This window comes from Haemaphysalis longicornis, unplaced genomic scaffold (genome assembly GCF_048455015.1).
Source record: "Haemaphysalis longicornis isolate Haplotype H1 unplaced genomic scaffold, Haemaphysalis longicornis Haplotype H1 scaffold_7, whole genome shotgun sequence".
Lineage (NCBI taxonomy): Eukaryota > Metazoa > Arthropoda > Arachnida > Ixodida > Ixodidae > Haemaphysalis > Haemaphysalis longicornis.
Window position 1 is genome coordinate 63,232,636 of NW_027526422.1, and position 10,931 is coordinate 63,243,566.

The 10,931-nt window shown below is 49.3% G+C and overlaps 1 non-coding gene across 1 annotated transcript; it reads right to left on the reverse strand.

Moving 5' to 3' along the window:
* Positions 1-9,299: 9,299 nt before the first annotated feature.
* Trnak-cuu (transfer RNA lysine (anticodon CUU)) lies at positions 9,300-9,372 on the reverse strand. Its single transcript has one exon. It is a non-coding gene; the product is annotated as a tRNA-Lys (tRNA).
* Between the last annotated feature and the right edge of the window lie 1,559 nt (positions 9,373-10,931).

Here is a 10,931-nt window from a genome sequence, read left to right on the forward strand (position 1 = left end):
TACGCACTCGAAATTGGTGAGAGGGTGCTAGCTGGGATACTGTACCGGGTGGCGACGTTGTTGTTTCTCGCCGGCGAAGACAGCATTCAAAATCGCGAGCTTGTCTTGGAAAGACAAAACCTTTCGCTTTCTGGCAGCAGAACTTATCGCCGACGAACTGACACCACAGATAGCAGTAGAGACACACGACTGCCCGCCGACAGGCAGGCCTAGCACCTAAACGCCCCACACTCACACGTGGAAACGCATGGTAGTTTTGCGGTGCGGACGAAATTAGCTAAATTAGTGCGTCTCTCCAGCCGATTTTTCAGAAAAAGTGCAAAACAAAAACAATGGCTCGTAAGCGTAGAGAATTCGTTACATCAAGGTTAACCGTTCCAACGCCTTCGTTACACAGAGGTCGCAAACACGTTGGTTTCAATCGGGCCTGCAAAGGGGAATTGAAAAACTTCGTTAAATACAGGAATAAACTGCATAGAGGTTCGTTACATCGAGGTTTAACTGTACAGCTAAGAAGGATACTAATTCGGTTTTATTAAAAAACTCCCACCTCCCCTCGCGGGAACCCCTGTGTAGATGCGACGCATAGGGGGTTCACGTTGCAGCGTTGGACAGCGGAGGAACGGCGCTGGAACGATGGAGCGGAGCGGCGCAGGCACCGCGTTTTATAGCGCGCATAACGTTGAGGGGACGCGCCGGCGCCAGTGAGTCTGCCGCGGCTATGACGCAACACAATCCAACACAATCCTCTTCAATCCAATCCAATCCAATCCAATCCAATCCAATCCAATCCAATCAAATCCAGGCCAGGCCAGGCCAGGCCAGGCCAGGCCAGGCCAGGCCAAGCCAAGCCAAGCCAATCGAATCCAATCCAATGCCCCTCGCGAGAGAGTGTTCGCTATCGGAGAGGAGAGGGGGTGAGCGGCGGAGAGTGCAGCTGGCGCGGCGAGGAGAATGGGGGAGGGGCGGACAACGCCGACGACAACGCCGACGACGCCGGATGCAGGGACAAGGTGAGTGAATGCGTGGCCTCCGCGATTTGCTGCCGGCGGCGCGCCGCCGGTAGCCGATCGCGGAGGCCACGGGGAATGAGATGCAGTCGCATCTATTAGTGTCAGGTGGGGTACAAATCCATAAAAAATCCCGCGGGCCTGCTTCGCCGCAGCGTTCCGGAACGATTGATCGTGGCGATCGGAGCAAATTAAGCGAATCGTGAGGCTTAACGCAGGGTATTATTATAAAAACATACGGTTGTCGCTGTGACACAACGCAAAGTGAGTGTGCCGCTTTGCATTGTGGGATGTCACAGCGCGGATCACAGATTTAAAGCGAAACGTTGTTTGGGTGTAGTAGTCGAGCATTTCGCGTGGCGATGCCTGAAGCTTCACGCACTATCCAGGGCTTTCGGCTAGAAGACGAACAATACGGAATTTCGGGTGAGTTGGTAAGTGATCTATTGAGCGATTTTAGTGTTTACATCTTCACCCCTCATACATAACCACTGATTTGGCGCTCTCTGCCCCAGTTGGCCTTGCGCCATAAAAATCAAACCATCATCATCATTGGTAAGTGCTCTCTGCACAAACAGACGTTTGCGCTTGGGGGCGTTCTTCCTTTGTCCTCCGTCGGTTTTCGCTGTACCATATCAAGATGAGTGAAAAACGAATGTGCCGGTGATTACCGTTTGCACGCGGTAAGCGTAGAAGTATGCAGTCATCATCACCATCATCAACAAAAGCCAATGTAGGTCCACTGCAGTACGAAGGCCTCTCCCATTGACCTCCACCCGCTTCTTTCCTCCACCTGATTAAACACGGTCTAGATCCCGAGCGGGCATTGAGGTAAAAAGAATGTATGTGTCAAAGGAGAACTCGGCCTTCTGTCCCCTACGGTTATTTATAATTCACCAAACAGGTGGTGGTGTGTGACGTTATTACCAGGTTGTCGGAGATGAGTGTCCGTCGGAGCGTGGCGTTATTATAGTAGTACTTGTTAGGCGAAGGTCACATGACACGTGCTAAGCAAACCGAAGAGGAACGACGCGAGTGTCGGCGCCTAGCCGAGAGGGAGAGATGGGCTGATGCGGATGGTGCCTGCACTTGGCGAATCTTCTGTTCTTGAAAATTAATAATAATCACAGTTGATTGTAATGACGCGCGTTTTTCCTCAATCACAAATATGGTTAGAGTTAGGTGAAGTGTTACGAAGTAGAAACGGTTCACGCGCGAGACAATTACCTGGCAATTTGCAATAAAATATGTTTCGGGCCCAGTTAGCGGCATACGTCTAATTTGCTATACTAGACCCAGTAGTTGCTCGGTAAGGTGCGTTGCGGTGAAACAGCACGATGCAGTCGCTAACTCTGATAATAGTCTAGCGCTGTCGCGTATCCGGTGTACGTGTGATCTGCGTCAATAAAAGTGATGTGAGAATTTTTTTTTATGCAAAAGGGGGGAGGATCAAAAATTATGAAAATTGAATACAAGATGTTCAATCGCGTTTACCTTGGCTCATTTGATGTGCGCATTTGTTCCCATTGTTTAATCTATTTTACGGGCTTTGTTCACGTATTACTAAACAGGGATAGAAATATGAGAGAGCGACTGATTGAATAACGGATGTTAATTTAACATTCTTTCAGCTCTATGTAACTCAAAATTTTTGAAAAATAATTTTTCAAAAATATATGTTCGTCAGTTTATGTTTATTTATGAAATACGGGCATTTACATCTATCAATTAAATAATGAACAGCGGTCAATTCTTGTATACCTGGCATCAAAAAAAAAAACATTATTCTGTTACAACTCATTACAAGGACAGCGTTTGTTTTCTTTTCGGCGGTACACACACTACGCTAGCTTCCTATAGGTACAGACTGGCCCGCTTAGAAACATGGTGACATCTAAGAAGGCGGCAGCTACACACGCGCGCGTGAAACACTGCGTCCCTGTCAACAGAGCCACTCAGATGGGCATCCGAGTATTCGCACACTCGAAAAACACACCCACGAGACTTCCTCAACGTAATACGTTAATTTCCCCATCCTCGTATACATATAGACGGATGGCACAACACGCGCACGAACTGAGCTCCAATGACGCGTGGGGACACATCACAGAAGATCATGAGCGAAGCTAAACATCCTGCTTTTGTTTTTTATGTTACATCTCCGGCACACACCCCAAGCTGTATGGGAAACGTTGCGCGAGCTCGAATGACTCCCCCGAGGCCCGAGACAAGCGGAATGGGCTCCGCACGCCCAACACGATTGCAAGGGAATACGCGCCTTTGCGGCGACACGAGGCGGTAGCAGCAGCGGCGGCGTGTGAAGCCCCGGGAGCAATAACGCCGCCGACGTCACCAGCGCCGACCGCCTAATTAAGAGCCTTGCGACAGCACGTTAATGAGCGCGCACTGCGTGAGAGACTGGCAGACGACCCGAGACGACGACACCCCGGCCATATCGAACGGGCCGCGCCCCTGGGCCTCTTCTATTGCGAGATACATCGAGAAAAACCATCTGCTGCACTGCTGCTGCTCGCGGTGCGATTGCTGGAAAAGATGACGAAAGGGGAGAGGCAGAAGTCGGGGACGTGCACCGGAACGGTGTATAGTCGTCGTGGAGACTGCTACGCGGCCTGGTGGACTGCGCTTGTCCTTCGGAGGCGATGAGTTAATGCCATGTTTGAGGATTGTCAGATTCAGATTTCTGTGATAAACATTCTAAATAAACAAACGCGTGCTATGAGGCATGCGCTGGTAACAATGACAGACAAAACAAAGCTCTGTATTTACTGGAGTTGTATAAGTATAGCGTCGACTTTCAAGCTGTCTCTCTTTGAGAGGAGCTATATCATTAAGTCGTGCGTGTCAGCGGCGTTCTTTTACGTGGCGAGGGTATACCTCGGCCACCTCGTGACATAACCCGCAGGCTGGCCACAAAATTCGGGTCATTTTTCTGGGCTAGCAAAACCGAGTCGGTTGCGCGCGCTTTGCTGCGTATGACCCACAGCATGGGGGGCTTTAGCTTGCCATGCCTGAACACGATGTCAAGTGTTCTAGCGTTACGCGGTGTGTGGGAACTAGTAGATGATGATGAGTACCCGGGGCAGGCTCTGCTTCGCCATGGGTACTGCTCGCTTGTTGTTTTATGATGAGCCCATTACCAGACCTACAGCCGTGCAGCCGCTGGCTTTCTATAGGTACGTTGCTAAAACATGTCGGCCAACCCAGATTTGGATATTATAGCCTCATCTGCGACTGATATATGCGAGAAATTGGCTATTGGGCAACTGAACGATCGGCAAAAAGAGAAGTCTCGTGGGGCCCGCTGGCAACAATTTGACGTCAGCGGTGCTTCCTGCAGACGTTCGTGATTTCGGGGGCAGAGAGCCCTGCCGACGTGTGACCGCCTTGCAGCATTTGGTGTGGTTCGCTCTGCCCGGTGCCCGCAATGCGGACGCAATGCGGACGCACTGAGACGCTAGAGCATGCTCTTTTTGAGTGTCGTGTGGCCGCCACATTCTGGGTTTTACTCAGCAGAATGTTTGAGCTTAGGCTGGGAGCCCACACGAAATCGAAAGACCCATTTGTCAGCTTTCTACTGTGTGTGGGTGCCTTTGTTGTGTGGCGCCAGCGAGGTGTAGCCGCCTTGCAGGCACGACCACAGCGTGTCATGTATCCCCTGTTGTGGCGTGTTCGGAAAATGGCCATAGAGCATCTGCAGCATGAGCTGGTGGCGCTGGGTGAAGAATCTTTCCTCATGCGTTGGTCTACTCGCTTTATAAAGGTTGCCAATAACACCGTGCAATGGTGTGTCGTGCCTTATTAATATGGTGAAACTTGCGTGGTGAAGGGAGTTGTATGTTTGAGGCCAAGGCGCAGTTTAGGCAGCCTGGCTGAGCATGCATATCTGTACGGACATAGAACTGATGTGTGTGAACTGTTGTGGTTTTTATGTTCCCTCCCACGCGTGAACTATGGTGTCTGAGTCTCGTGCCACAGACATTATTGTAAAGGACCTTCGGTGCGGTGTACTAGTTGTTTTGTGAACTTGTGTGATGTTCACTTCCTTTCCTCTGTGCCCTGGCGACCCGTGTAGTAGCTAACTACAGCGGGTCCTAGCTGTAACTAGTTTTTCATAAATTCTCTTTATGTTCCGTTGGTTTTCTTGCTCAATTTATTTGTTGGTTGTTAAAGTGTGATATGTGCGTGTTGAATGTGTCTATGTCACGCTGCACGCTCAGCCGATCCACATTGTCACGCGTAGATTTTTACTAGGTTACGCATGGCCAGTTAGTAAAATCCACTAAGTACTTAGTTTATACTGGGGCAAGTAACTGGTTAATGTTCTGTTAGTAAGTGCGCCGACCTTTTTTTTTTTTTTTAAGAGCGTGCCGCCCGGTACGGGGAACATTGCTAAAAAATCGGCAACTTTAGAGCAAGTAAGTGGCTGTCTGAAGGATATGCCGAGGAGCGTTCTTGCCGATTTCAAAAACCTAGTGGGCCCATTTCACAAATGTGACACTCCAAATACAGCTAGCTTATACTTTGAGTATAATCGGATGGGCGAAACTTTGAGACAACCACCATCTACGGACTAACCTTTTTTTTCTGACCCCCCCCCCCCCCCCCCCCTTCCTCACTTCCTCATTAATCACTCAATTCAACAGGCACATGAAATTGGCGCCGAATTCAAATGCAGACTTACTATAACATGACGATTGTACACCAAATCTCACCCACCACTTATTCCTATAACTGCGCAACTTGTAACTCACTACACCACCTGACACCTCGTGTGGGAGCGTGTTGAACATTCCGAACCCACTCCCATCATCCACCTTGGAGCAGTGGCAGAATAGACTGACCAGCTTTCTAAGCAAGGATTAGGAGTCCCCTAGGCGCGGGCTGCTGTGGGGTTTGAAGGCGACCTGTACTACGGCTAACCCCTCTCTCCATAACTCTCCTCTTTCCCCCTAAAAAGAATTAATGTTGTTGCTCCTGCACATACCACAGAATTTCCCCACCAAATACGTTTGCAAAGGAGTTCTTCCAGAATTTCCGCGCCGTAAGATGACGTAAAGAACTGTATTGTTTTATCGTAGACTATTACGCACGCCTGAATCCAGAAAAAAAAAAAGGAAAAGCTTGTCCGCATACGCTCACGCAGCGACACATCCCCATATCTGAATCTTCATGCAAGTTTCTCTCGTTGATAGATGGCTATGTTTTTTTTTTCTACTCCTTCTACACTAAGTACATGCTTTGTATGGCGGGGCCAGTGCATATGATGCTACATCTTCTTTAGTGGGCTCAGTGTAGAGTGGCACGTTATTCTATTAGAGCGGGATCCATGATCACTCTTCTGAAGGGGACAACCGTGATGCGCCCCGAATACAGTTAGGAAATTTTCACTGCGCGAGGTAGCAAGATGTGTGATTCCTAGGCGCAGCGAAGTCATGAACGGCCTTGCACCACGGAATTACGTTCTATTATATTACCGCATTCTTTCTAAATAACAATTCAACCTTAATTTATGAGAATCTCGTGAATATAGGAGCGAATTAGGTAAACTAACAATCGCGCCCTTCCCCGACCCATTACGCTGACACCCCCAGCGTGTGCCCCCGATGTGGCCAGGTCTGCTGATTAGAATGATAGCGCGGCCGGCGCACCGCCGACGCAGGGGGCGCCGCAGATGGCGATGACATTTCAATTAAGGCGCTCCGAAAAGGCGCTGGGGCAGAACGCGCCCCAAGGGGTCACCTCGGCCACCTACCTTTCCCCGCCGTCGCGCTCCGCAGAACGCCGCCACGGCAGCACACCTTTCGCGGACGCACAGTCGACGCCGAGGGTTCCCGTTCCACGCTCCTCACGTTCTGTCTCCTCGGGAGCAAGAGAAATGACTCTCCTATCCGCCTCCCTCTCTGCCCTTGAGCATTCCCTGCACTGATCACACCCGAGTGCTCAGTTTTGTGGGGCTTGCGTAACGAGAAATGATGAATTTGCGCCCCAGAGCCCACCGTGGGTGGTTTTATTATATGATAAGCGCCGAGTATTATTGACCTCGTTTCCAATGTGTCCGGCTATCGGGAGCGTAATCTCCCGTAGCGACACCCGCGGTTGGGAAATAACCATAATTTCGCGGATTCGTCAAGCGCGCCAGCCTGTCTGCACGAAGGGGCCTGCCTATCGATTTGGAACTCGTTGAGCAGTTTACCGATCGGTTCTTAATTATACAAACAGCCTTAATTGTACGAGCTGCCTCCCCGAGGCTATGGCGCGCGCCGTGATAGGGTGCTCCGGAGTCCGGACTAACTTATAGACCCGGTAAAATTTGCGACCGCTCGCCAAACGTCACGTGAAAGAGACGTCTTGCATGTTGCCTCAATCAGATATTTATTCTTCGAAATCAGGAGTCAATAAGGAAACACGAAATTATTTATTAGGTGCCAGATGCTATAGATGCTTTGAATTTAAAAAATCCCATCGGAACATGTACTCCCACGTATACAGATACATCCGCCGGGAAACACTTTGCGGTCTCTACGATCCCTGAAATGCACAGCCCCATTCAGTTGATCGCCTGTATACCAAGCTTTGCTTTACCAGGAGCACTTTCGCGGTGTCTGACTACACCAGGTCCGCTCGGTCGGCTTTTTACTTTAGTACACGTACCGTGTGTGATAAAGTATTTTAATACTGCTTTAAATGGATGAAAGCTGCTTTTGGCGCCCACATCGTGGGTATTTAGCCGTACTGAAGCATGTCGCGAATGATACGGCGTGCCGAGCCGAGCCGAGCCGAGCCGAGCCGGGACTTGTGTTCAGTTCTTCAGGTCTTCCAACAATGACGGCACACTAGTTTTTTGCGCTTGAGCCATTCAACTTCACAAATTCACGTCTTGCATCGATCAACCGTGAGCTCTTTCTCTCAGGACGTTTTGTGCCACTCGTATAGGTCTTGTACAAGTGACATACAGGAGTCTGCGTTCTGTTTTAATATTCCCAAGCGAGTTTCCGCTGGCTTCTCGTGCTGTGCATGGAAAAAGCCCGTGATCAGCCGGCGCTGCTTCTGTTCGGTGCTATCGGAAGCGCTGTTACCACGGGGAAGCGTATGCGACCGCTTGGCTGGTTGCCACGATTCTTGGCCGTATGTTTACTCCGTCGAAAATAGCGAACTACCAGTTGAAGGTTTTTACTGGGCTTATTGGAGCTGTAAACTGGCGCCGATATAGCAAGAAAAACGAAATGTGAATGATTGTGTGTTCCGAAAAAAGCGCTGACTTGCCAGTGTGGAAACTTTCGCAAATAAAGTTGTACGCGTAGTTTAAACCCGCCACCATTAGTCGCGGAAGCAAGGCGTCTCAGGCGTTCAATAGGACGTTAATGCTTTCCCATCCACAACCCATAAAAAGGGCATTTCTTGTGTCGCGAATGTATGCAACCCAGTGATAACAAAACAGCTTCCCTTGGTAATCTGCAACCGCATGAATGGTTCAGCCCTTGGATTTTTCCATCATTGTCACGCGCATTCGTGATCAGCCTCGATTCGAAGCATCGATGCTTACGCGCCACCTTCAGTGAAAAAAACCGTGCACCCCTTCGCCTGACGATGACGATGGCTGAACGCGAAGTTTTCTCGTGATGTATTCTTTGGTTGGCCAATTCCACACTGCGAGTATACGTGCCACTCTGGAGGTAGGCATAACTTTTCTAGAATACCCACAGCAACTTTCGGGTGTGCACTCCGTAGGCCTAACGGTTGTGTTTGGGGTGCGGCGCGAATCGGTACCTGCTGATCGGCGTTCGCTCCGGCCATGTCGAAATGAAGCGATCGGATCGACGCCGGCCTCATAATTCGAGGGACCCAGGTTCGACTGCGGCCACGGGAAGCGTTTTCTGTCTTCCTCTTCACCCACGATCATTCACCATCATCGTCCGAGAAAGCTTTTCTGCGGGGCATTCTCGCGTACAAAGGAATAAGTGAGGACACTAAAGCTTCGCTTTGAGAGAACGTCAAGCGCAGCAGCTTGCCGGCCGGGGTACCTAAACCGGCCGGGGTACCTACGAACGACACTGAGCCACCGAAAAACCCCAACTTCACTGGCACTCCCGTCCCTCAAGGTTCGATCCTCGGCAGGTACCGCAGCGAACTAGCTCAGTCCCATGCTATCCGCCATGTTCTACCCTAGCTTGTACCGCACGCATCTCCTTTGTCACCATTGCGCTGTCGTGGGTTCGGTTACCGCTGCAATTGTCCGTTTACCCCTCAAAAAAAAAAAAAAAAAAGTAGCGCCCAACGTGGGGCTGGAACCCACGACCCTGAGATTAAGAGTCTCATGCTCTACCGACTGAGCTAGCCGGGCGACGATGGGGCGATCCGAAAAGTTTGATGGTGGTGTTTGGACGGGTGAGGCGTTGTAGGGAAAGGGGGGTGATATGGAGTAGAGGTGACGGCAGGGGTGACGTTAAATGAAAAGGAAAGCCAGAGCGGGCTTGTGACCTGAGTGAGGCAACACCTCGAAGGCCGCTAGCTGCTTCCATCAACTTCGGTTAAAGTGACTTACCGAAATGCACCAGATGACGGCACTAGTGAAGGGCAGCCGTAGGAAGTGCGCGACACAGTTTGAATTTTCATTTTCGGCTCGATGATTATTATTATTAGCGTGTTATGGCGCAAGGCCCGCTATTGGCAAAGAGCGCCAAACAAGGATGTATTTGGTGGCAGTGGTGTGAAGATAAACACTGAATCCTATGAGTGAATGTAAGGAATTAGAAGTCAATGAAGATGGCTGGTGTAAAGGGCCGGTTTATGACGATGCGTGGTATGAAATGAGGTGTACACAATGGATTTTTGCTAAGTACTTCGAAACGCGCTTGATAAAAAATATGGGATATTCGGCTGTGAAGTAAGATTGGTGTAGTGGAATGTGTTGTCTGTAATGTTCTTGAAAGTGTATGCGTCTTGTTGTGTCAAGTGTTCTGCATTGAACACTTGGGCTCGACTGGTACCGTAGATTTTAGTGTAAGGCGGCTAGCCGATATATTAAATGCAAGGGAAGAGTCAGCGAAGTAAATATAGGTAATAAGGAATTAAAATAAACCGAAATTTTTATCGTAACCCGTAAAACCAAGGTACGAGAAGCACTTTTTCGCAGGGTTGACTAGCGGAACTAGCACAGACTAGCAGACACCGACACACGTCTCTATTACGTTATTTTCACGCGCTCTGTGTGAGTTTTTATACTTCCAGACTATATATATATATATATATATATATATATATATATATATATATATATATATATATATATATATATATATATGTTATTTCCCCGAAGTCTCCTATTTTTGTAATGGTCTGCACCACTATGCGAGTGTTGCCGCATTGTGCGGGTTGGAATCCTGGGTTGGTTTCGTTTTTTTTTTATTATTATTGACCGACTTTCAGCCTTTTGCGTCCACACGCCTTTTATGACCCGGTGGATACTACAGATAGGAGACAGGTGAGTTACGAAAGTGCGCGCGCCTCGGCTCGTACTTCGCCGCTGCATCGAACAATACTTGCTCGCTATAATCAGTGGTAGGAGGTAGTACATCCGACCCATTTTTGAAGTGCAACATTGAATTAGCGGCAAATGGCGATTCCTGAAGTATCGCTAATGCACGATCACAGATAACATCGGAAGCCATGGGCGTGTTGTACGGAACCGAATCCGAAACTGGTTTGAACTACCCTCCAAAAATAAACCACATTCCGATACATATGCTTGTTGCCAAGAGTAGCGAAGTTTTGCCTAAGGAAAAATTACAATGATTCACACGCAAGAGCGTACGCATGAGCTTTAAAATCTTGGACATCGTCCAATCACATCGCAAGACGAATGCGCGCCGAGTTCGCGTCACCGCTGTAGTTTTTGCGGCC